General features: G+C 43.4%; 1 protein-coding gene and 1 long non-coding RNA gene across 7 annotated transcripts in view; one reads left to right on the top strand and one right to left on the bottom strand.

The window, feature by feature from the left end:
* Positions 1 to 4,002, bottom strand: part of PLCH1 (phospholipase C eta 1) — a 192,418-nt gene extending 188,416 nt beyond the window's left edge. For 3 of the 6 annotated variants that reach the window (XM_033089832.1, XM_033089843.1, XM_033089872.1), the window contains exon 1: positions 3,818 to 4,000. The gene's annotated coding sequence lies outside the window, so the exon portion shown is untranslated. Of the gene's footprint in view, positions 1 to 3,817 lie in introns of all 6 variants that reach the window. The other 3 variants (XM_033089879.1, XM_033089890.1, XM_033089861.1) reach the window with 2 other exon arrangements.
* A 564-nt stretch (positions 4,003 to 4,566) lies between these two features.
* Positions 4,567 to 24,955, top strand: LOC117014458 (uncharacterized). Its single transcript, XR_004421530.1, has 3 exons — positions 4,567 to 4,620; positions 16,036 to 16,109; positions 24,832 to 24,955. It is a non-coding gene; the product is annotated as an uncharacterized LOC117014458 (long non-coding RNA).
* The last annotated feature ends 1,251 nt before the right edge of the window (positions 24,956 to 26,206 follow it).

Raw genomic sequence — 26,206 nt, 5'->3', positions numbered from 1 at the left:
CCTGCCCACCCTAGACTTCCTGGAAACAACAGGATCACTAGAAATCAGAACCTTGGCATTTTCATCCCAGTTCTGCCATTGACTTTAAGAAAATCATTTAGCAACTTTGGGCCCTGGTTTGCTGATTTATATAACAAACACAGTAGATGTGTTTTTCTGCTCTGTAATTTCATGACAATTTTAAACAGGCATGTAACTTACTGCATCCAAAACTCAAATTTGGTGAGCGTGTTTTTAACTTTGCTATAAAAGTTTTCTTAGTTGTCCCTTCAGCATCCATCCTGCCCTCTTTTACTTTGAAGCACAGAAGACAGAGACCTTGATGATAATAACATAAAGCTGTGTAAACTTCTTCACGGGGCTCTTCAAATGCACTTCTAATTCGGCACACCCTATCCCAGCAGTACTGGATTTCTCCCTAAACAAAAATGGTCACGGGTGTCAAAGAGATGTGAGTGAATGTCCACTGAACTGTGTCTAAATGATTTTCCTTGTGAGCAAATCCAGCCTGGAATAAGCTCCTATGAGCGAGAAGAGAGAACACGCTTCCCAGGCCGAGGAGGCATTGTTCAAAGTAATGAGTTCTGCACCAGTTGGTCCACAATTCACAGCTGAGTCTGATTTTCCTAGACAAAGAGCAATAACCAAACAGGGATGCTCTTCAGCAAGCTTCTCTGAGCTGATCCTTGTTAGTTGACTCATGAGGTGGTGAAGGAGACTCCAGTCTCCCTAACCTTCTATGTCCTAGGAATGACAGGAAAAAACGTTTGTCAACCTTGGTCAATATTAGGCCGGGTTTGTCATGGCTGTAATGGATTTCAATAGTTTAAATTCACTAAAAATGCCTAGAAGTTATTCCAGCTCAAAAGTTAAACAATGTTTAAATGCCCTATTATATTCCTTTTATCCATCTATCATAATTTTATATCCCCCTTCTTATTTTGCTCAGAGAAATAACAGTCATGATCCTTTAAGCGGGCAGACCAACACTGTTCTTAGAAGGGAGCGAAGGAGGTTGATTACGTCCTGCAACATGGAGCCAGAACAAAGGACTACTGAATCACACACCTTATCTTCATCTAAGAAACCTGAGAATTACAGGGTTTCTCTGTTCCTCTCAAACTCAAGAGCTACACTTGCCAAGACTAGGTTTTAGCGCTGAGTCTGTACTACAAAAATATAAGAATATAGGTGCATACAATGCTTTCTACCATATATATATATAAAGACTCTTACCTAAAACACTCAAAAACAATGTTCAGAATTTTTTTCTAATCAAAGTTTAAGCACTTGTTTCTGAATCTAGAAATCTGATTGCTCGGCACTAAATCAACTATTCTTAACAGGCCCCTGAAAACCTGAAAAGTATTAGAATTATTTCAGAATTCACAACTCTTAGTTCACTGAGGGCAGGAATCTGGATTTATTTATCTTGTCTTACATATAATTAGTTTTCAATAAATATTTGTTGACTAAATGAATTAATCAAGTAGAAAACATTTTATTAAGAGTTTTCCCAGTATAGGATGACACCCTAACATAAAGCACCTTTATCATATTCTATTTTTATAAGTTTATCCTTATAATTATGTAGAAGACTAATTCTGAAAAGAAATTTAGTTGATGTTGATAATGTGGGAAAATGTATCAAACAGAAGCAATGACTTGAACAGTTTTTATGAAGAATTTGGTGCAGCTATAAATCCTGGCTCTGCCCATCACCCTTCACTCCCTTTGTCTCATTCCTACTGCCTCTCCCCAGCCTCCCTCCAAGCACTCCCAGGCTCATTATCCCAGGATCTGCTAAACTGCAGTTTACCTCCTGGAACCAGCAGAAACACATGTCACTGAGAATTAAGGAACTGGAGCCAGTTACAAGCCACCAAATAGGGTCACAAAGTATCTGAACCTGAAAATTAAGAGTTTTTCTATTTTTTTTTTTTAATTATGAGAAAAGGGAAAAAACTTAATGCAACTTTTTTTTTTAACATTCGACTTAGATGGATTGCATAATGTCTAGGCATTTACTATAATGAATGGGATGGGAGAGATAACTTTAACAGCCTGTTATTTGCTAATCATCTGAAAAGTAATACTATGTTGACTTCATTTGCTGATAGAAGGATATTGTCTGAAAACTTCTACCACCAATAAACGTTTGCTATTCTTGAAGGCAAATTATTTAAAAATAGAATAAAGCAAGACACTGCTCATATATTACTTGATCTAAGGTATTTGTATACCACGCTTTACTCCAGGAAGAATAACTCTATTTTAACCTTTTACTAGCAGTTACATCAATTCTAACCAATGTTTATTTAATAGCAACTAGGTATAGCAATCACGCTGCCAAACATTGATGCAACCTAAGAAAAATGAGCAAGAAGAAGCTACAGTTCCTTCTACATACCCCTTAAGGGGTATGTGTACTCTTGCCAAATGCTAATCTGTGTGTAAACAAATGGGATTTTGAAAGGGAGATGGAGCTATCAAGATCCAATTTTACGAAAAGGAAAAATGACTCTCCTAATAGAAGTCTTGAGAAATCTGACGGGTGGTTTGCTCAAGGCTTCTTCAAACATTCCCTGCAGAAGATTTAGAAGGTTAACCCCAGGAATGACCAAAACGACGGAGCAACTGGAAAAACAATCTCCTCGGATAGCCTTTGTGTCTTTTCACTGGCATTTTACTTTGGTCCATTTTGGAGCACATCTCCTTCTCATACACATGCCATGAGGAGATACGGGTGCTGTGGGTTTGTATTATACATGCCCCGCTGTCCACCTGCGGAAATGAGGACACGTCTGTCCTCTTAATGCCCAAGGGCAATCACCTGACTGAATTTTTTGAAACGCCTCACCAGGAAGTAAATATACTTTATTTGCCTCCACTTTCATGGGCTAGAAAAGAAGGGAGTGTCTCGATTACTGTACCAATAAGCAATTTCTCACCATTTTTCTCGCGTCTAAGATCAAAATGGTACTGTCGCCGCGCGGGGTGGGGAAATGTCTTCTTTTTCAATTTAGCTGGTTATTGTTTTAATGCTGAACTCCTAAGGTCAAAAATGTGATCACACACTGATTCCGAGTTACAAACAACAAAGAAAAAGTCCCAGGGAGGAGGAGAGAGGGCGGCGCAGACGCTCCACAAGAAACAGGGCTTTGGGGCGCGCGGGGTGGCGTCTCGGACTCGCGGTCCCGTCGCTATGGGAACCCCGCGCAGGCGCAAAGTGCGCCGCCGCAACCTGCTCCACCTCCCGGCGCCGCTCCGGTGCCCCTCGTTTATTCCAGGAAAAGGCAATGGAGTAAATCCTCCTCGCACTGGGAGCACCTGGTCTTCGAGAGGGTCCTGAGTGGGGTCACCGAGCGCAGGAAGAACCGTGAAACTCCCCAAGTGTAATAGACACCGCACTCCCCTTGCTGGGCAAGGCGGACCTGCTCTCTTCGCGGCGTCTGATGATCAGAGATTAGTCCCCGGGACCCCGCGAGGGGCTGAAGCATCCAGCAAGGATGCTTTACCCTCCACCGGGGGAAACCCCACCCACCACCACCACGAGAGACCTGAGAATTAAGTTCTGGCGCAGGCTCACACACCCACATAGTTCTGAATTATGGGACCCCCAGACCTGCAGTGGTCCAGTTTTCCGCTCAGAGGCTTGCGAGATCCCCACGCACAACATTCACACAGTCCTAAACAGCGTGGCCCGGCTGCGACTGCAGAGAGGAGCTCGGGCCACCTGCACACTTGCACACCTGGACTGGCGGGCCAGTCCTCTTTCTCTTTCTCAGTATCTCCTCGTTTCCCCGAAAGCACCGACCTGCTCTACTTGGAAGGTTCAGTAGGTGAAGGAGTCTTCAGCGTCCTCCGCAGAGATGCAACCTCCAAAGTGCTGGGGTTCTGAGTTATTGGCTCCTGTGACTCCAAATCCAAAACCCTGTCGAGAGGCAGAAAAGCCCCTCACCCCCCTCTCCCCGCAAGGCACTTCTCCCCAGCAGCCAGCAGAAACCCCCAAGACGGGGTGGGAAGAGCCGGGCGCCTTCGCCACAACCTGCTTTCTCATTCAAATCCTCACGCTCACTCTGTAGCCCCCTCCCTCCCAGCCCCTCAGCTCCCTCAGAAATCTGGAACTGGAGCTCAGGAGAGTGGACTGGAGCTATCGCAGCCTCCAAGGGCCCCCGCCGAATGGATGTAGGGTCCGAGGGCTGGGCCTGGACCCATAAGCCTGCACCCCTTTGCGGGGCTCCGCAGCAAGCAAGGGCCAGAAGCAGTGGGAATTAAGTCTTCCCACCCCCACCCCTCAAATTTCCAAGGTTCCCAAACTCAGGGACACTCCCTTGATAATCAGTTTGGGGCCGTGTCCCGGAGAGCCTCTGTGGTGGGAAGGTAAAGGAGTTTGGCGACACGAAGTTGGAAGAGAGGACATAGGGAATGAGAACTGTGTGCAGCTTGCACCAAAGTAAAAAGTGTCAGGACCGCATCTTAAAGAACATTCCGAACCGCCCATCTCATTGCCCCTCCCGTTTTTTACCATTCCAAGAAAATAGACTCTGTTATGCCATTGTAACCAAGGAGACCTGCTTTGAGTGAAGTACAGCTAAGACTGAGGAAGAGCGAGTGTAGGTAACAAACTGCTTTTATTTTCTTCCCCTTACCCCCGCCATCTCGTCTCTTTTTCCAGATTTCCTCTCCTAAGCGTTAACGGGCCAATTATTCAATCAGATCAATTTAGTGGGTGGTAGATTCAGGCGGGCAACGCGCGGTGAGTTAGAGCACCGCCACGGTGAAGGAAAGTTTGCGCACAGTAGGTACTCAAAGGGTGACGAAACGATGAAATCTACTGAGCGCACCGACGTGGTGAGTGCGCAGGTCGGTACCGCTGCTGGCACTCAGACGACCGCTGGCCTCGGCAGCCGCGGTGTGATCCGGCGTCGGGATTCCAGGACTTACGTTTATCAGCCTTCATTCAACCTGCCCTATTGTTAGTTCAAAGCCTGGCTGGGAGGGACTGCTCCTCACTCACCTTCAATTTAAAATTCTCCACCAATAAGAAGGTCCTCGAAAAGCTGGCAGCATGGGGTTGGCAGGGATTTTCTGGGCTTAGTCACAACATAAACTAAAGTCATTTTCTTTTTCATGCGTGAATTTGCTCAGGAAGTTACAAATGAGTGCCGGAGCTTGAAGAGCCGGGCCTGACTGTGGGTACTCTTTGACTGACAGAGTGCGTGTGTTGGTGGGGTGGGGGGTCGGATAGCACCGTGACCTCTCAGCGCAAGATCTAGGGTTTCACCTTTTCATCCCACTTATCCGATACCATAGAAACAACCCATTTGTATTATTCAATTCAACAGAGGCAATTACAATGTTACAGCAAAGCACCATGGGCAAGAAGAAACTTTATCCTGAAAGCAAACCTAGACTCAAAAAAAAAAAAATAAAGGAAAAGCCACCAGAGTAGTCACTTGAATTTCTTCCTGCTAGGGAAGCAGGAAGAAATCAATTTGGAAAGGCATATAAGGTGTTTTGGCTCCACAGAAAGAAACTTCCCCAAATTTCCTTTTTGTTTTTTTTTTATATGCTCACACAAATCCTCAATTCATGAGAAATTAAAGAGATAATACTTCTACACCCAAATTGCTTTTTGCTTTGTAGACATGAGCTTTTTTGGAGATTTGTTTGGCTGGTAATCTCCTTGGTGAATAGGAAGGCCAAAAAAAAAAAAAAAAAACGAGAGAGAGACCAAGACAACCCCACACACAACCAGGGAAGTTACCTCCCTCCACCTCCTGTGTGTATTTTATCTCTGAAAAACCAACCATAGATGCACATGCTGAAATAAACTCAGACACAAAATGCGTAACAAGAGCATTTGTTTGCTATGAATTCTTTATTTTGACAATTTTAAGGTCTATAATATTGTGAACTTGACATTTTTGTAATTATGCAATATTTCAAGCCTACCAAAAACAACCACCCATATAATACTCTTGCTCCCCCTACCCTTTCTTTTTTAAATAAAATATATAACAGATAACAGCTAAAACCCTTTCTCCCTCTCTTCTTCACCAAAGGTAGCCCATCTGAGGTTGGTGTGAATCATATTTAAGCATGGTCTTAGGACATACGTACATATCCATAAATGTTTTAATGTAGTTTTTCCCCCTGAGTCTTTTTTTAATACCATGCATCAGAGAAAAATCATTAACTAAAACCAAAAAATATTGTTGTTACATCGCTAAGGTTTTGGAAGCAGAACAGAACTATTTTTCCCTGCTTGTGACAATCAGGGGGAATAATAACAAAGGGATTAGACAGTGGGTAATAAACAGCCTCTCTAGGTTACACAAGCCTTTCCATGGTTACCAAAAAGTCAATAGAAAAACAAAACAAATACTACCCTCTTACTTCACTGGTTACAGGGGAATTGGAAAAAATGGGGTCTAAGTTTAATACTTCTTTGAGCTATATGTCTTATATGGTAGTGAAGTACATTTTTTAATGGTCTCTTGGTCACAAGAGCTATAATCTTTTAGTAACGATTTACCAAATATAAGGGACTCCTGCTGGTACCTCAATTCAAGATTGAAATCAGCCCAGCTGAAAAGTCTGGGATTGAATCCTCCCTGTTTCTGTACACGGAGGACCTCCATCCGTGCAGTGAGTTACAGAAAGCCCTTTACAGTGGTCCTTTGACCTACCCTCCTCCCAGCAGTAAAAGGGCTGTGAAAGCACCGATTTTTCTTAAATGCCATTGACTGGTGAAAGACATCCTTCCCAACCCCCACTCTCCTCTCACTTCCAGAGCGATGACTCTCATTAATTATACTGGCACAGCACTGCCTGGCCTCCCCTCTAAATAGCTGCCAGATTTCTACATATCACCTCTGCCTTGATACAGAATGTGCACTGACACCAGGATCACAGAAAACCCTGTAAAAGCTGCCTGATACATGGTAAGATGATTGATGCACCTTGTGGTGGGCCTGCTGTGCTGCATATCGTAAGGGGTTTCTTAGAAAACTGCACTAGGAATCTGCATGTTGGAAGCAGATTTTTAGAGCTGTACAAAAATGGTGCTTTCAATTGCAAAACTAGCCATATTTAAGATACTCAAATTTAATCAATAATAATCTTTAAGTTATATCCATGAAAAGAGTGAAGATGAATATTATCCCTGTTTCACTGAATACACCAAGAAGTCAAGAGAATGATCAAAGAGCTTAATCATTATCAAGGAGGAGTTATCCCTCTTACAAGACATATTTCTTGAGTACTCACATGTGAGCTTCCTCTATAGGCGGGTGAGGGTGGGGAAAGCATTACCAGGGACAGCTCCAGGCTTCCCTCATCTGGGCGCATGATCCCAGAGGAAAGAGAGGACTTCCTGCTTTTTCCCTTTGTGAATAAGATTGTAGGAAAGGATTCTAATTGACCTGGTTCAGGTCATGTGTCCATCCAGGGATCAATTAGTGTGGTCAACAACATGTAGACTATATGTGTAGCCAGTCCCTGATTACACGCCCATCCCCATAGCCAGGGAGGTGGGACAGTGTGAGTGGCAGCTGCACAACTCTCAGAAGGTAACATAGGGAGGATTTGTTCTCCAGAGGAGGGTAGGAAGGGATTCTGGCAGATAAAAAGAGTGGGTTCCCTACAGTACCCCCTCCTGAACTGGCCACCAAAGAAAGACATAAACAGCTTGGAAAGATTCATATGTATATGCCAGATTTTTTTTTTTTTTTTAATGAGAAACTTCCTGAGTACATCAGGAAGAACCATGGGAGTGGGGGTGGGGGGAGGCTGAATCAGTGCAAGTGCCACCAATCTTCCCCCCCCCCCCCCCCCCGCCGGCTGGAGAGTTTTGTTTTGTCTTTTTCATTTTTTATCAGGGAAATTTTCATAGGCACACGAAAGTAGAATCCTATAATGAAGCCCTATGTATTAGTAACCAGTTTCAACAATTATTAATATTTTGGCAATCTTTTATCTATTCAGGAATGTGGGGAATTCACTAAAATACTTACATTCATAAATTAACACATTGTTGCAGTGCTATGACCTTTGTTAATGGAAGAAATATATGCCTCCAAAATAACTAAATAAGACCAATACATGTGAAGCTCTTAGCAAAATGCCTAGTACAAACTGAGCTTTAAAAATGTCAGTTATTTTTACTGTTATTGGCAACCTAGTAAAGCTTTTAAATGCTACCAAAATCTACTTATTGAAATGTATTTGGCCTATGGAGGAAAAAAAAATTTAAGGCTAATCATCTTACCAATAGACAATAACAGTTTTACATGATCCATTTTTAAATGTGATATTTATATGAAACAAAATCTCAATCGATTGATAAAATGCTCCTGAGAATGGCAGTTCTGGCAGCTTATTTTCTACATTACAATAAAAGAGGGAAACATATGGAAGGTTACATGAACTCCATTGGTGGTAGGTAGATTAAGGGGGCCGGAGAAAGTAAAGATGAGTGGGAATCTCTGGGATTGGATAAAAAGAAAAATAGAGAGACACATACTTCTTTTACATTGGTGGGTACTGAGATAGGTTAGCTAGCATGTCATTAGGTAGACAGGAAGGTCCCTGATAGAATAAGCAAAAGGCAGCCATATCCTGAAACTCCAGGTTCTGGAATGTCTCCTTCACTCCAGGACAAAGACATGAGAACGCACTCTGACTTTAATAAATTATCTCATAAATCCCTTTTGGCCGACAAATGAGCAGATCTGATAGATAGGAACGGGTTATTTCGTTAATCACTTCAGGATGGGCAAACAGGACAAACCTGATAGATGAAGCCAATTTGAAGGCTCCAGCCCCTTTACCCAAGCAGGCTAGGGAAGGTATAAAAGTAAGAGCTTTTGCCTCAGTCACTGGGCACCCCCTTTCGGGACCCCCCTCCTGCTCGGGAACTCTGACCCTTTGCTTTCAATAAACTATCGTCTTTTTAAAACTCTTTGCCTCTCCTGCATCCGTGTTTCCATTCTAAGGTCTCACGAGACACGATACCAGCACTCACTCACTCACTCAAAGTCCCCTACATCATTTGGGGACTCACAGAGAAGTATTCCTACATCAGTACAGGATAGTTAATAATTAACATTTGCATCACATAGAGATGGTGTGTAGGAAACAAGATAAGAATGAGGGGTTCTATGGTCTCATGCTCTGATAGAGAGGTTGTACCCTGAGTGGTCTGGAAAAGAAGATTACCCTGACATTTCAAAGGCATGTTATCTTAAATTCAAAAAGACAATAGACAAGCTCACTTAAGGTCAAGATTGACCTCTGTCAAGGAAACTACAGGTCTAGAACGTGACTACCTGCCATGACCCGCTTTTAGTTAGGAATTTTTATGTTCAGACCATCCTATGTGGTTACATGTGGTCTCTGAGTTTGTAGGCCCCGCTATGCTGGCCTACCCTGAGCTTGTCAGGTTTAGAATGTGAACTTTTCGTCAACACTTCCCCCTTTTGGTCATAAGTCAATCCGAAGGATGCATTAGTGACCAACCTCTTGGTTGGATAATGTGGTCCCATGGTGCTAGGAAAGCTCATTCCTAAGAAGTCTTAGTGCCATCATTTGTTTTGCTGAAATGGTGGAACACTGAGGTGTTGCAAGACCGTAACCTTAGAAGGAAGTCAAGGCTGAATTTTTCTCAAAAGAGTTACACAGGTAAATTGGAGACAGTCAGGTCTCATGGCCTTCATTAAGATAAAAAACAACAACAACAACAAAAAACCACTCTGGATCATTTCTAACCTGCACGCTGTCATGATCCAAGTTTTGCTGTCCCAGTTTTCTGTACTTTGCATCTAGCATAACATTATAGTTTGAAGGCACAACCATTCACCTGTTCTGTTTTCACAATCTGACCATAAGACGGATTCCCATTTACTGGTATTATTATTATTATTATTATTATTATTATTATTACTACTTTAATATGGCCCATTTACTTCCCATTGGAAGCACTCAAGTGTCGTTCATTATTAATCCGATTCCTGCTAGTTGTGCAATTCGGAACTGTAACTTTAAAGTTTAATTGGGGCCACGGCTGTAAAGGCTGTAATAATTACAGCCTTGTGTATATTACAATTACCATCAAAAAATTTCCAGAGGCCAGGAGAACAGTAAGAGTTTTATAAATAAATTTCCTGTGCCTCAGCAGCTGTTACAGAAGGCCATCTATTTTTGTTTTTATAGCCACTTCAGCCTCCATCTGAATTAACATACTTAGTAGTCCTTGTCAGGTTAGGAAGTAAGCATATTCCCTTGATTGGGTTCTAGCGTTATTTATATGTAAAATTCCTTTCTCAAGATTCCTTTTCCACAAACCTTCTACAACTTCCCTTGTCCTTCTTAGTTTGTCTCTTTTTACTCATTCAGAAAAACCAACTTATTAGGACAAAGTATCTCCTTTTAACTTCTCTCAAAAATACAGACATCCCTTTCCTTCCTTCTGCAATAACATTCCTTCTACATTTCAAAAGAGAAACCATAAAAAGAGTATTATTGATAACACGAAAGTTATCTCATACACCTTCAACAATTATTAATAGCTGGGCTACATAAGAAGAAAGTTTAAGGAAAGCCCAAAGAACAAGTATAACTATTATTATGACTAATATGATGTAGTGCAGGGGATCCTGCCGACTTCGCCAAGTGTCATGCGGGGTGTCAGGCGGGGTCTCCGGTCCCGCTCCCCACACAAGAACGCAGGACATGGTGAGGCCAAAAAGGAACACCCACGGAGCCATAAGTAGGGGAGTCATACCACTATACTCTCACTGGCGGCTGGGTCGGAGACACAGGAAGCAGGAGCCACACAATTCTCAACCCTCACTGCGCCGCTTGCAGGCTCAGCCACCGTCTTCTTGCTAGCTCCCCCTTTTCTCTCTTTTCTTCTCTGCTAGCCTCTTCTCCTAGCCTAGCCACGGCAGTTATATTCATGGCTAATGGCTCACTGGTTACAGCTGACGGCCAACTAGCCACAGCTGATGGCCACTTGATCACAGTCGATGGCCATTTACTACCTGAGCCAGCACCTTTCTATGTGAGGCCGAGAGCCTGGAAACTGCTTTTGGGGCTCTGTCCCCACACTCCACCCCTACAGGCTCTCGCCTCACAATCTACGCGACAAGCGTCTTCCGCGAGGGGCCCTGTGAGAGGAGCCTGGAGGTGAATGCTATTTCCTGGACACAGCCAAGCTCTCTGGTCACAACCAGGGTTTCTCAGGGCACCACCAGTACTTCTGGGCACAGCCAGACTTCCTGGACTTCTTAGGGTACCACTAGTCTCCCCGGGCACAGCCAGGGTTTCTCAGGGCACCACCAGTACTCCTGGGCACAGCCAGACTTCCTGGACTTCTTAGGGTACCACTAGTCTCCCCGGGCACAGCCAGGGTTTCTCAGGGCACCACCAGTACTCCTGGGCACAGCCAGACTTCCTGGACTTCTTAGGGTACCACCATTCTCTCTGGGCACAGCCCGGCTTCCTGGACACAGCCAGGGCCTCTCAGGGCACCGCCACTCTCTCTGGGCACAGCCCGGCTTCCTGGACACAGCCAGGGCCTCTCAGGGCACCGCCACTCTCTCTGGGCACAGCCCGGCTTCCTGGACACAGCCAGGGCCTCTCAGGGCACCGCCACTCTCTCTGGGCACAGCCCGGCTTCCTGGACACAGCCAGGGCCTCTCAGGGCACCGCCACTCTCTCTGGGCACAGCCCGGCTTTCTGGACACAGCCAGGGCCTCTCAGGGTACCGTACTGGATTCTCAATGGTGGCCGGTCAAGACACAAAAGCAAACATCCCCCAGTTCCACTACATGGTGGTATGTTCCCAAACAGTCAATCTGTCCATTTATGTTCCCAAACAGTCAAGCTGTCCATTAAATTAGGGATGGAAGGCAATTCCCCATAGTCCATAGTCATTCACCAGGGCTGTCCTGGGGGTGAGGGATGACCTTGACCTCACCCTCAACTCCCAAAGGACTCAGCAAGCCTTTTCTCCTGGGACTACAAGTCCTGCATCCAGGCTGCCTCAGCAAGCACTTCCCAGCTCACAGGGCCGCAACAACCTTCGCTTTCTCCGGCCTCTGCTGGTTGGGGAATCGTCCACGTCTTCCCACCCCTCCACGGGGTCCAGCTCTCAGGCAGCTGCTCCTCCTGGTCTTCCTCAGACTCACGCACAAACTGCTCCACTGCCCTTCGGAGAGCTTTGGCCGACACCGTACCCTGCTCGCTGCGCCATGTGTAGTGCAGGGGATCCTGCCGACTTTGCCAAGTGTCATGCGGGGTGTCAGGCGGGGTCTCCGGTCCCGCTCCCCACACAAGAACGCAGGACATGGTGAGGCCAAAAAGGAACACCCACGGAGCCATAAGTAGGGGAGTCATACCACTATACTCTCACTGGCGGCTGGGTCGGAGACACAGGAAGCAGGAGCCACACAATTCTCAACCCTCACTGCGCCGCTTGCAGGCTCAGCCACCGTCTTCTTGCTAGCTCCCCCTTTTCTCTCTTTTCTTCTCTGCTAGCCTCTTCTCCTAGCCTAGCCACGGCAGTTATATTCATGGCTAATGGCTCACTGGTTACAGCTGACGGCCAACTAGCCACAGCTGATGGCCACTTGATCACAGTCGATGGCCATTTACTACCTGAGCCAGCACCTTTCTATGTGAGGCCGAGAGCCTGGAAACTGCTTTTGGGGCTCTGTCCCCACATATGATTAGCAGACAGGTAAAGACAATCAAATAAATGTGTTCTTTTTTTTTTTTTAATTCAACATCAATTGGTAGGTATACAGGCCCTCTCAAAGTCTTGGGATAGCTGTCTACCTCTGATGTCGGTGGCTTCTCATCCTGGAGGAGTCTTTGACACCCTGTAGGCAGAGGCAAGTGTCAGAGACAAGGGAAGATGTCCATTAGCAGGAGGCTCCTTGTTGTTGTTGTTGTTGAGACATGTGACTCCTTCAGTTAACACCTTTAACTTTAGCTGCACATGGATTAGTTACTAATACCAGATAAGGTCCCTTCCAATGAGGTTGGAGAGGTTTTTTTTGTTTTTGTTTTTGTTTTAAGATTTTATTGGGGAAAGGGAAGAGGACTTTATTGGGGAACACTGTGTACTTCCAGGACTTTTTTCCAAGTCAAGTTGTTGTCCTTTCAGTCTTAGTTGTGGAAGGCACTGCTCAGTTGCGGGGGGCACAGCCCACCATCCCTCGCGGGACTCGAGGAATTGAACTGGCAACCTTGTAGTTGAGAGGTCACGCTCCAACCAACTGAGCCATCCGGGAGGCAGCTCAGCTCAAGGTGCCGTGTTCAATCTTAGTCGCAGGGGGCGGAGCCCACCATCCCTTGCGGACTTGAGGAGTTGAACCAGCAACCTTGTGGTTGAGAGCCTACTGGACCATGTGGGAATCCAACCGGCAGCCTTCGGAGTTAGGAGAATGGAGCTCCGACCGCCTGAGCCACCAGGCCGGCCCCTGGAGAGTTTTTAATTGATATGTCTTCCAATGGACAAAATCTCCTGGTTGTAAGTCACGATCTTTGAAGTCTTCATCTCCTAGGAGACGAAGTGAATTAGTTACTCATTTATCAATTTCTTTAAGCTGGTTAATAAGTCCTTGATAATAATGCGGAATGTCTCCTGTTAGTAAGGTTGGTTCATATGTCCCTCCATCCAGATGCACAGGATGACCAGCGACTATTTAATGAGGAGAAAATTTATGTTTACCAAAACATGTAGATCTCAGGTTGAGGAGCACGACAGGGAGAGCTTTTGGCCAAGGGAGATCAAAAGCTTCTGAAAATGTACCTAGGTGAGTTTTAATTGTACCGTCGGTACGTTCTGCCAATCCAGAGGACTGGGGCAATAAGCACAATGAAAATGCGGTAGAATAGGCCAGACATTACAAATGGATTGCATTATTTGCCCAGTAAAATGAGTCCCTCCATCACTACGTAATTCAGAAGGAATTCTCCAATTGGAATTTTTTTTCCCCAATAATAATTGACCTACTGCTAAAGCTGTTGCTCTCCTGCAAGGGAATTCCTCAACCCAGTGAGAAAATGTGTAAGTCATAACTAACATATCTGAATCCTTGAGATGGTGGCATTTGGAATAAAATCCAATTATCATACCTCAAATAGACCTAAAGAAAGCAGGAAATGTCCATAGGACCGATGGAGTGATTTTCTAGGACTATATTTTAGACAGATATCTGCGATACACTTTATGAGCTACAGTAAGAGGCTTCCAGTAATGCTGTTTACTCAATGAAATCATCTTTTCAGGACTCCAGTGTATTAGCCCATGGACATGTAGAAGTATAGGTAATTGAGCCCCAACAGGTAAGATTGGTTTCTGATTGGGTGCAAACCATGTCTCAGTCTGGATCAAAGTTTCCCCCTTTTTGTTGCCATATCCTCTTTTCTTCTTCTGCAGCTGTCCACTTAAACCATAAGACAGAGTCTTTTATTGATTTAACAGAGAGCAAGAAATATTCTCAGGTCTCAATAATTTGGCTGCTTATTGCTGCTTCTCTAGCTGGAGTGTCAACTAAATTATTTCCTTCTGCTTCCATGGTGGCAGCTTTAGAATGTCCTGGAATTTTAATAATTACCCATTGTTTCAGCTGCTGTATGACATCTAATAATTCTCAACCTATTTTCCATTCTTTCATGGGCTTCTCTGAAGAAGTTAAGAAGCCTGGCTGCTTCCACAACATTCCAATGTTATGAGCTACACCAAACGCATAGCAACTATCAGTGTAAATATTGGCTATTCGATCTTTGACCAATTGACAAGCTCAAGTTAGAGCAATGAATTTGGCTTGTTGGACAGATCTTATTTCATTCAGGTAAATAGGAGCCTTCAATTATGCCCACTATGGAAGTTATTGCATATCCAGCTGAGTAGTGTCTCTAGTCATCTTTCATATAAGATCTATCTGTAAACCAAATTAAGTCAGCATTATCGATAGGAGTTTCCTATAAATCATTCCTAGGAACAAGAAGGTGGTCAGTAAGCAACACACAATCGTGGATGTCTTCATCCTGCAAAGAAGGTAGCAAAGTTGCTGGGTTAAGACTGTTACATCGAGTTCAAGTGATATTAGACACAGAAAGCAAGAGTACTTCATAAGAAGCCAGTTGACTGAAAGAAGTGTTGAGTGTGATGAGAGTTCAATGGAGATTCAACAGAATGAAGAGCATAAATAACGGAGAGCCCATAATGATTTCTTGTTTGTTTGTATAACATGGCTGTAGCAGAGACAGCTGTCATGCAGGGAGGGGACCCTTTGGCTACTGTCTAACTGCTGACTATATTATCCCATAGGTCTATGATGATATCTGTGTTTTTTGAGTTAGAACTCCTAAAGCATTTCCTTTATTTTCATGTATGAAAAGGAAGAAAGTTTATAATTAAGGTGTCCCAAAGCAGGAACTTTAAATAATACTTCCTCCAGAGCTTCCTCAGCTTGTTTCTCTTTATGGGTTCCATTGAATTGGATCAGGTCGATCTGATTTTAATAAGACATATAGAGGCTGGGCCATTAATAAAATTTTGGAATGCAATTGTGACTCAGGAACCCTCCAAGTTGGTGTTTCTTTGTTTGTTTGTTTTTAGAAGAGGAAAGGATAGGATTTCTCTGAGTCTTTTGGAGTTAATTAGCCCATCTTTAGATATTAGATAACCAAGGTAGTTTACTTGGAGTAGACAGAATTGGAGCTTTTCCTTTGAGGCCCTATGTCCCTTTATGGCTAACAATTGTAATAGGTAAATTGTGTCCTCTTGGGAGCCTAGTATGTCCTAGAACATAAAAGTAAATCATCCTCATATTGGATTAGAATGGAATTTCTGGGGAAGTCAACATCATTCACATTAGCCTTTAGTATCTGAGAGAAATAGGAGTGATTCTTCATATATCCCTGGGGCATTACAGTCCAGGTAAACTCCCGATCTTCCCAGGTGAAAGCAAAGAGGTATTTACTGTCATTTTTATTTTATTTTATTTTCTGCAGGAATGCTGAAAAAGGTATTACATAAATCTATCACTGAAAAATATTGGCAGTCCACAGGAATAGCTCATAATAAGGTATGTGGATTTGGAACCTGGATTGTCTGGCAATAATTATTTTATTTATATCTGTGAGATCCTATACAAATCTTCATTCTTTCCCATTGGGTTTCTTTACTGGAAAGATAGGAGAATTACAGGGGCTAATACATGGCATTATAAGCCCCCCTTTTAAAGTAATCTTCTATAAAAAGCTTAATTCTAGCTAGCATATCAGGTCTTAAAGAATATTGGTGAATATTAGATAGAGGCAAAGTATTGTAATAGTTACTTTAATAGGAGTAGCTGATTTTACCTTACCAATATCTGTACTAGAAAGGGCCCAAAGGTGCACTGGAACATCCCGTAACAAACGTTGAGTCTCAAGATTAGTTCTTCTTGTGGAGGTTCCTTTAAAATCATTACTATCACAATTGGTTCAGTATCTGATTCATTTAGTTCTGAATCCATTTCACCCTTCTGGGAAAAGGATATGTGGGCATCATTGGTTTTAAGAAAGTCTCACCCTATTGGGTGAATTGGGGCAGATTCGACTAGTAAAAGTACATGTTGCCCGGTAACATTTGCTAGCTGGAAGAGAACAGGTTCTGATTTAAAAACAGACATTGGTTGATTAGATGTCCCTACCATTTGTACAGAAGCTTAGTCCAAGGGAGAGGGTGACTTAATTGGGTAGGGTTAAGGACAAATAAAGTAGCCCCAGTATCTACAAGGGCCTTACTGTGTTTCCCCGAAAATAAAACCTAGCCAATCAGCTCTAATGCATCTTTTGGAGCAAAAATTAAAATAAGAGCCAGTCTCATTTTACTATAATATAAGACTGGGTATAATATAATATAATATAATATAATATAATATAATATAATATAAACCAGGTCTTATATTAATTTTTGCTCCAAAAAACGCATTAGAGTTGATTGTCTGGCTAGGTCTTATTTTCGGGGAAACATGGTAGTAGTTTCCCCTTTTACACTAATTTCAGCTTCTCCTTCAGTATTAGTAAAGAAAAGAGGAAATGCCCTCTCATAGTCCTTGAAGCAGCCCTATGCTTGCTTCTGTTTCTTTTTCTAAATCTCGTTTCAGTTTTCCACAATTCTTCTTAAGGTGACCTGGCTTTCTACAATAAAAACAGACTCCTCTTTCTCATTGTCTAAGAGACCTTTGGCGAGGTCTGACCTGATTGCTTAATTGCTAGAGTTGTAAGTTCATGGTTTTGGCAGCTGTTTCTTTTTCTCTCTTTTGAGTAGATTTAGATAGTTGATCAGCCAGAACTGCCAGTTCATTAGTACGTGTGGTTGGCCATTTTGATTTACGTCGTTTAATCAGAGTATGAACTCTTCATCTAGTCCTTCCCAAAATGCTCAATTTAGTAAAATTTTGATGATCCTTTAAACTGTCTGGAGACAGACCTGAGTATTGTTTGAAAACTTTTTTGAAATGTTCAAAGAAATTAAGCACTGTTTCATCAGACTCTCTTTCACATTGCTGGATCTTGGTCCAGTCTATTTTCCAGAGAAAAATCTCAGGTATGGCTTGGTCAAGCCAGTGGGCTAATTCTCTGCATTCTTCCCGGTGTGTCTCTCTCTATTTTAAAAAGTTGTCTACAGGAGTTTCCCACAGAACCTTATTTAGCCATTCTGTTGCTTTGTTCTCAGGAACCAGTAAATGTATTAACTGGAATAGGTCAGAACAGCCAGGATCATAGGTTCTACAGTTAAATCAAATTCCTCTGTGAACCCATTAGCGTCCTGGAAAGGGGTGGGGAAATCTGTAGGGAGATTCCTTAATTCTGTGAGTCCACGGAATGTATACAATTGCTGGTTCCCTTCTCCCCTTGGAGACTAGCTTTTCTCCAAAGGTTGCTGCCAGAACTTCTTGGTTTTGGGGGGTTTTCTTTTTCCTAGTCTATCCTGGTCTGGCTTTCTATTCTGAGTGTCCCTTAGGTCAGTAGGGAGCTGCAGGGGAGGAGGTGAAGAAGAAAGAGACAAGGGAGAGGAGGTGTGGGGACAGAGCCCCAAAAAGCAGTTTCCAGGCTCTCGGCCTCACATAGAAAGGTGCTGGCTCAGGTAGTAAATGGCCATCGACTGTGATCAAATGGCCATCAGCTGTGGCTAGTTGGCCGTCAGCTGTAACTAGTGAGCCATTGGCCACTAATATAACTGCCGTGGCTAGGCTAGCAGGAAAGGGGGGCTAGCAAGAAGATGGTGGCTGAGCCTGCAAGCGGCACAGTGAGGGTTGAGAATTGTGTGGCTCCTGGTTCCTGTGTCTCCAACCCAGCCGCCAGCGAGAGTATAGTGGTGTGACTCCCCTACCTATGGCTCCGTGGGTGTTCCTTTTTGGCCTCACCATATCCTGCGTTCTTATGTGGGGAGCGGGACCAGAGACCCCGCAGGCCGTCCTGCATGACACATGACGAAGTCGGCGCAGCGAGCAGGGTACGGTGCCGGCCAAAGCTCTCCGAAGGGCGGTGGAGCAGTTTGTGTGTATGAACACTCAGTTGCAGGAAGACCAGGAGGAGCAGCTGCCTGAGAGCTGGACCCAGTGGAGGGGTGGGAAGACGTGGACGGTTCCCCAACCAGCAGAGGCCAGAGAAAGCGAAGGTCCTTACGGCCCCGTGGGCAGGGAAGTGCTTGCTGAGGCAGCCCGGATGCAGGACTTGTAGTCCCAGGAGGAAAGGCTTGCTGAGTCCTCCGTGGGAGCTGAGGGTGAGGTCAAGGTCATCCCTCACCCCCAGGACAGCCCTGGCGAATGACTATGGACTATGGGGAATTGCCTTCCATCCCTGATTTAATTGACAGCTTGACTGTTTGTTTGGGAACATACCACCATGTAGTGGAACTGGGGGATGTTTGCTTTTGTGTCTTGACCGGCCGCCATCAAGAATATGTAAGCACCTTGACTGTAAGCCGCTGTTGTTCCAGCACAGTACCCTGAGAGGCCCAGAGAGAGTGGCAGTGCCCTGAGAGCCCTGGCTGTGTCCAGGAAATCTGGCTGTGTCCAGAGAGAGTGGTAGCGCCCTGAGAGGCCCTCGTGTGCCCGGGGAGACTAGTGGTACCCTAAGAAGTCCAGGAAGTCTGGCTGTGCCCAGAAGTACTGGTGGTGCCCTGAGAAACCCTGGCTGTGACCAGAGAGCTTGGCTGTGTCCAGGAAATAGCATTCAACTCCAGGGTCCTCGCACAGGGCCCCTCGTGGAAGACGCTTGTCGCGTAGATTGTGACGCGAGACCCTGTAGGGGTGGAGTGTGGGGACAGAGCCACAAAAAGCAGTTTCCAGGCTCTCGGCCTCACATAGAAAGGTGCTGGCTCAGGTAGTAAATGGCCATCGACTGTGATCAAATGGCCATCAGCTGTGGCTAGTTGGCTGTCAGCTGTAACCAGTGAGCCATTGGGCACTAATATAACTGCCGTGGCTAGGCTAGCAGAAAATGGGGGAGCTAGCAAGAAGATGGTGGCTGAGTCTGCAAGCAGCACAGTGAGGGTTGAGAATTGTGTTGCTCCTGGTTCCTGTGTCTCCAACCCAGCCGCCAGTGAGAGTATAGTGGTATGAATGCCCTACCTATGGCTCCGTGGGTGTTCCTTTTTGGCCTCACCATGTCCTGCATTCTTATGTGGGGAGCGGGACCAGAGACCCCGCCTGACACCCCGCACGACACTTGGCGTAGTCGGCAGGATCCCCTGCACTACAGGAGGAAAGGAGAGTAAGTCTACTCAACAAAGTAAAGGGTATAGTGGGACAGTGGAGGAAGAGAGAAAAACGGGGTGTTGGAATTGAGCAGCTTTGGAAATCTTATTTTGTTCAGGGACAGTCTCTAAAATTTTCTAATTAACTTCCTGGAGAAAAGAAAGTTTCTGTGTTCCATTTCAGAGTCTTCTATTTACCAATTGACATAAGCCTCCCATTCACTCAATTTGATTTTAGATCGGCTTTTTTTTTTCTATTGGGCATGCAAAAATTAATTTAGTCATTAAAAGAACTCCATTTCAGCCATCTTAAGTTGATCTTCAGCCATCTTCTAGTTAAATGTTCCCATTTCTCTAAGTATTTGCAAGTAAAAACTACCTACGAATTGTACATCTGCAGGAATATTAATGGGGGCTAGGGACTAGGGGCTTGTTTCCTCGGAGGCATGATTTCCCATGTTAATTTTAGTTTTCTTTTGGGATCTGCAGAGTCTGAACAAATTTCTAGTGATATTGTGTGGTGGATTGACGTGTGCAGCTCATGAGTTGAGCTCCAAGGGTCTGTTACCTCCCGCGTTGCTCCTACCCTCTTATGTGTTTCAGTTTCTCTCTCCAGGTATCTAATACTATCATACTCAGAGAACTGGGTAACCAGCTTTTATGTGTGAGTCCCCAGACAAGTCAATTATTTAATTACAATTGTGTTGGAATTCCCTATGAGGCCCTGCTTGTCTTGAGGGGTACCCTCACAAACCTCCACATAGATTCTTCGTCACCTAAGAATACCTGAAATTCGAGCTGGAGGGAGTAAATGCCCCTTCACTTCAGAGCTGAATGAGTTCAGACTCATTTATCCAGCAAAACGCTTTGTTCAGATTCTCAGTAAACAATTCCAATTGAAAAGCCAAAATTAAAAGTCAGCCACCCTTTTTTTTCCCTGTCCCTAAGTTATCTCAACCCTATCCTTAGCCTGGGTTATCTCAACCCTTATCCTTTAGTGCCACCTCAAGGATTTTTTTTTTTTTTTTTTAACAGCTCAAATGAAGTCAGGGCCTCCTACCTTAAAACAAGGAGGTCTGGAATTCCAAGAAAACTTACCCAAGTTCACTCAATGCAAAGGAGGAGCAGGTGGGACAAAATGGGCCCTTGCTGGTACCTAGCACTAGGTCTGGGTTCATACAGTGGTCCTGGGTGGTCTTCTTTGGAATCCTGCCGATTATGCCAAGTAAATGTCAACGTAAGAAACATCCAAACCTATAGAGAATTTTTATGAGTTTGAGCCACCAAACTGACAATTGTTGGGAAAATCTCAATGGATTGAGAAAATGCTCCAGAGAATGACAGTTTTTCAGTTTATTTCATACATTAGAATAAAAGGATTGGTGGTAGGTAGATTGAGGGGTCGGAAGAAAGCAAAACGAGGGAAATCTCTGGGATTGGATAAAAAGTAAAACAGAGACACATACTTCTTTTACATTGGTGGGTACAGGATAGTTAATAATTAACATTTGCAGCACATAGAGATGGTATGTGGGAAACAAGATAACAATGAGGGGTTCTGTGGTCTCGTGCTCTGGTGCAGAGGTTGTGTCCTGAGTAATTTTCGAAAAGAAAATCACTCTGACATTTCAGAGGTATGTTATCTTAGATACAAAAAGACAATAGGCAGGTTCACTTAAGGTCAAGATTGACCTTTGTCAAGGAAGCTACAGGCCTAGGATGTGAGTCCCTGCCATAACTGGCTTTTAATTAGAAATCTGTACATTCAGACCATCCTATGTACTTAAATTTAGTCTGAGATTGTAGAGACCAGCCCCCAGGCTGGCTTCCCCTGAGCTTGTCAGGTTTATTATGTGGACCCTCTCTTTTTCTTGTATACAATTGTTTCCCCTTTTGTATGGAAATGTAAAACATCTTACAAGCAAATGCACTTTTTCACCTTACAAATAAGGAGAAAATATAGGTTACATTGTCCAGCTCAAGGGTGAGTTTGGACTAAATGTCAGAATTCTAAACTCTAGGTTCCGTACTTTAACACATCAGCAAAATAACTCATCCTACGAATGCTGAACAAAGATAAAATAGCAGTGTGTGTCTGCCTAGGTTAAGTTCTTCAATTCAACTAAGTTTTTTTTTTCTTATATGCCAGTTATAGTTCTCAAGAGATTTTTAGTTCCCAGCATAGAATGAATACTTTTTAAAAGGCAAAGAGTATGCTAATTAAAGTGAACTTTTCCCACTTTCTATTTTTCTCCAACTAGTGTCACTGTTTTTTCTACAGGGGATTTGGAAGGAGGCGGGGAATGAAGTATTTTAGAGGCAACAATAGTGTCAGAGGACAGAGGCCCTTTTCCTTCATTCTAAGAGCTTCACAACTCAGCTCTCTGGGTTTTGTTTCCAGAAAGACCTCCCACAGAGCCAATATCTACAACTTTCAAGATGGTCAGAGCCTGTTGGGCAGGACAGACATAAAACTGAAGTACCTTCTTCAGCCTAGGAAATAATATTGAAACTCTGAAATTACATATTTCTATCATGGAGCATACTGGGTTCCCCCTCCCAGACGACCATTAAATATTCCTGCAGAATCCCATAACATAAAGAAAAAATGTATCTTTATAATCTAATTGCAGACCAGTCATCTATTACAGCAATTATTTTTATAGACATTTAACAAAAATTTAGGCAAATGAACAAATGGTACTGTGGAGAGAAAACTGAAAAGAGAAATTGGTAGGACAGAATGTAAATTCTAAAGCTTTGAACACTGGGGGTTGGAGGTAGAAGGCAATTGACACCACAATGAAAATTCTATTTCCGTACTATTTGGAATCCTAATGGGGTATGCACTCCTTATTCCTAACACCTGTTTGTTTGTTTTTAACCAGAAAACAAATGGTTAGGTTTTTCTACACAAACATAGTAAAAGGAAAAAAAAATCCATATATTAGTTTTTGTTTCATTTATTTGCATATTTAAACTAAATATGTATTTAGGGGTCTTGATTTGTCCAATAGAAATATCCTTTTCAAATTTGACAAGTAAAAAAAAAGTTCTTTCAGACCATTTAAGGCAAATTAATCTTCACGGTATAGGATCATAAGATGTACAGACAAATATAGTTTCCAGTGAGTAGGAAACTGGGCTAAATGCTGTGGAGGGAGCAGAAATGATCCAAAATTTAATAAGGAATGGTTTGAGTTACAGGAACCCCTATACCTTAGATAGAGGAAAGACAAATTAATTACAATATGACAAGTGCTAAAATAGAGATGTGGACAGTGTTGTGGAAGGACAGAAGAGGGCGCTATTACTCAATTTTACTGCTAAATTACCTACAAGCTGTGGTTTTTTGGGGTTTTTTTGGACTGTGAGAAGAAATTATTGGAAGTCTAACATGTCAAACTAGTCTCAGTATTCCAATAAAAAGATGTTTTAGGCAAATGAAAAGTGCAGAGAAAAATAGGGCTGGGAAGAGGGCTAGATCACAGGGGCAGAGCCCAGGAGACCACCAGGAAGACTAATGGAGTGCACGCAGGTTAGTGCAAGGCAGCCTGACAGCCACGGAGGGAGTCTTGGAGTGGAATGGGAGATGCTATTCCTTACCTGAGGGCCCGGAGAGGGGTAACATCCCAGGCTTGGAACCGTAAGTCTTTGTGATGCAAAGTCAGTAAATCAGACTGAAACCTGGGCAATCTGAATATTTGAAGGATGGGGGCAGAATAAGAACAACCTGCAAAGAAACCAGACTGATTTTTGGCAAAAAGGGGTGTCCATGCAGCCAAAACCTGACAATGAAATAAAGAAGCCAACCTACCAGATCTAATGGCCATGCAGCCTATGTCTGTGTCCAAAAAGACTGAATCAGGAGATGGGTCAAGCTGTGGTTTGATAACAAAAACAAAACAGGAAATAGGAGTAATGATTCCAATACGTGCATTTTTTTCAAAACTCAATTTCTGTCTGAATTACTTGTCGTCCTCACTTTAGTTATATAAATCTATCGGGTTTCTTCAAAAGAGTGTGCTAGAAAATGAGATCTTCTATAGTGACTTTCAGTAACCCACATACTTTGGCATTGCAAGCCAGTATACATATTCAGATATATTTATTTCTAAAAATTAACAAAACAACACTTACCTTTCTGATGTGTAATGCACTGTCATATTTTATTCTGTTTCACTCTTTTTTTTAATTGCTGGTGGCGAGAAACCCAAATTGATTTCCCATCTCACTAATACTTCATGGCCTACAGTCAAAAGACATGGCTCTGATATGTCCTTTAAAAATGCAAAAGCAGCAAAGCATTCTGAGCACAATGCTCCGAATGACAGAACCAAAATTTTGCCACCCTGAAGCTGCTTCTTGGGATACTGATTTCAAGGTGTTTAATAAGAAAGAAAAGAGGACTTAGAAAGAACCTTTGGACTTCCCCTCTTTCCTGCCCAAAAGATTCAGACTGAAAATCCTGCCTTTGGAAAGGAGCCTGGGCTTAATCACCTGCAGAATCTTCACCCCAGCATTAGTCAGGAAGACTCCACGCCTGTTAGCCAGACACCCCATGTCCCATTGTTTCTGAGCTGCCCAGCAAGAATTTCGCTGCCGTGTATGTTCCTCTTTTCCTCAGCTATGTGTAAATTACTCATTCTCACTTCTGCAATCTCATACCTCATTTCCCACCACACACACTTTCTCCTTTGTCCCAAAATGTCACATATGCCCAATGTTGCCTCACTGTCTTTAGAATTTCCATGATTATGTGAATTCTCCATGTACATGTATTAAAATTTTTATTTTCCTTTTAATGTGTCTCTATTAATTTAATTATTAGCCCAGCTGTAAGAACTGGGAAAGAAAATTATTCATTTCTTTAGCCTCCACCACAGAAACAAGTGTGGTCCGTAGGACCCCAACTGCACACCTTCTGCTCAGTAAATTGATAGATCTCAAAGCCGTACAGGATTGAATCTCTGGGGCAAAAAGGCCTGTGATTGCTCAGCCATTTGGCCATGAACCCACATCAACAGAAAGGGGTTTCTAAAGGTGTCCATTCCTCTCAGGGTAGATTCTCCCCAATGCCTACTTTTGAAGAGGCTATAGAGGATCACGGCGATCTTCCAGAGAGCAGAATGGTGACACCCAGACTGACCGGCCAAGAAATCCCCACGCTGTAGGACGGGGAGTCATCATTATTTCTGTCCAGCAGGGTAAGACACACGCTATGAACTACTGATATCCTATTTTTCCCTCCACATTATATTTTGGGTGCATTGACATTTGGCCTTAGGCTTCCAGATCACGAGGGACTACCTCTGGACTTGACCAAAAGGAATTCTCATCACTTAAGGATCCCAAACTAGGGCAAGGACTTGCTTCCTATAGGAATCCCACCTTTTTTCTTCCTAAAGAAAACTGAACCCTAGAATCACCAGTATCTCAATCTAATTCCACTTCATCATAGGCTGCAAAACTTACAAATATCTAGCTAATTAGGGGCATCATCCCATTTTCCATCATCGATACCATTTTTTCTATTTGGTATTTTGATGTAATTTGAATGGAAGTTAAATGAATGCGCTCAACAGCCATCTTGAAATAGAAGTATAGTTGGTTCATTTTTAAGACATTTTTTACTGTTTTACTTTCATATTGCTGTTCTTAACATTTGAATTTTTAATATATTTTTTTTTTATTTTCTTCAGTCTTTTCATAAATTTGCATTACTTTCTCCCTGTGATTTGCCTTCATTGAAATAGCTGCTTTGGTAATGGAATTAGAGAAGCTCCAAACCACGGACTGGATTCAGGACACAACACCCCAAAATATGGCATCTTGGCATGTTTAAGCTGAAGGAGTTTGAGACAATGGCTGAAGCAGGAAGGTCACTCTGACCTCTTCCTTCCCTTGCCCTTCTTCCCTGAAACAGGTCATAAAACCTTCATGTAAGAGGTGCCCTCCCTGTAGCTGGAGAAAAGGAGCATCTGTATCTCCGATGCCAAAGGGACATCAGGAGGAATCTTACAAACAGGCCTTGCTGTTTGCCCCAGGTACCTACACTTACAGACCCTGTTCCTCCATGGCTGAGCACTCGTCATCAAACCTAGCACACAATACTCGGGTCTAAGTTTCTTCGGGTCTTGTTTCCTTAGAGGGTTCTCATGTCACACAAAACTTATATGAAGTAAACTTGTATGCTTTTCTCCTGTTAATCTGTCTTTGTCAGTTTAATTTTCAGACCCAGTCAGGGACCTTAAGGGAGTTGAGGAAAACTTTTTCCTCCCCACACAACAGACAAGGGCCGGGAAACCATCTCTGTTCCAGCTACCCCAGCAGCAGTGGCTGCTCCTCAATGTATCTGCCACCCCTTTGAATGAGGCTGTAGCAAAAAGGATTCTGTTTGTCCCTGAAACTTCTGAAATGCTGTTTCACAGCTTC

The sequence above is a fragment of the Rhinolophus ferrumequinum genome, chromosome 2 (genome assembly GCF_004115265.2).
Source record: "Rhinolophus ferrumequinum isolate MPI-CBG mRhiFer1 chromosome 2, mRhiFer1_v1.p, whole genome shotgun sequence".
NCBI lineage: Eukaryota > Metazoa > Chordata > Mammalia > Chiroptera > Rhinolophidae > Rhinolophus > Rhinolophus ferrumequinum.
Note: the sequence above shows the minus strand (reverse complement) of the source record. Positions and strands in the feature narration are given on the sequence as shown.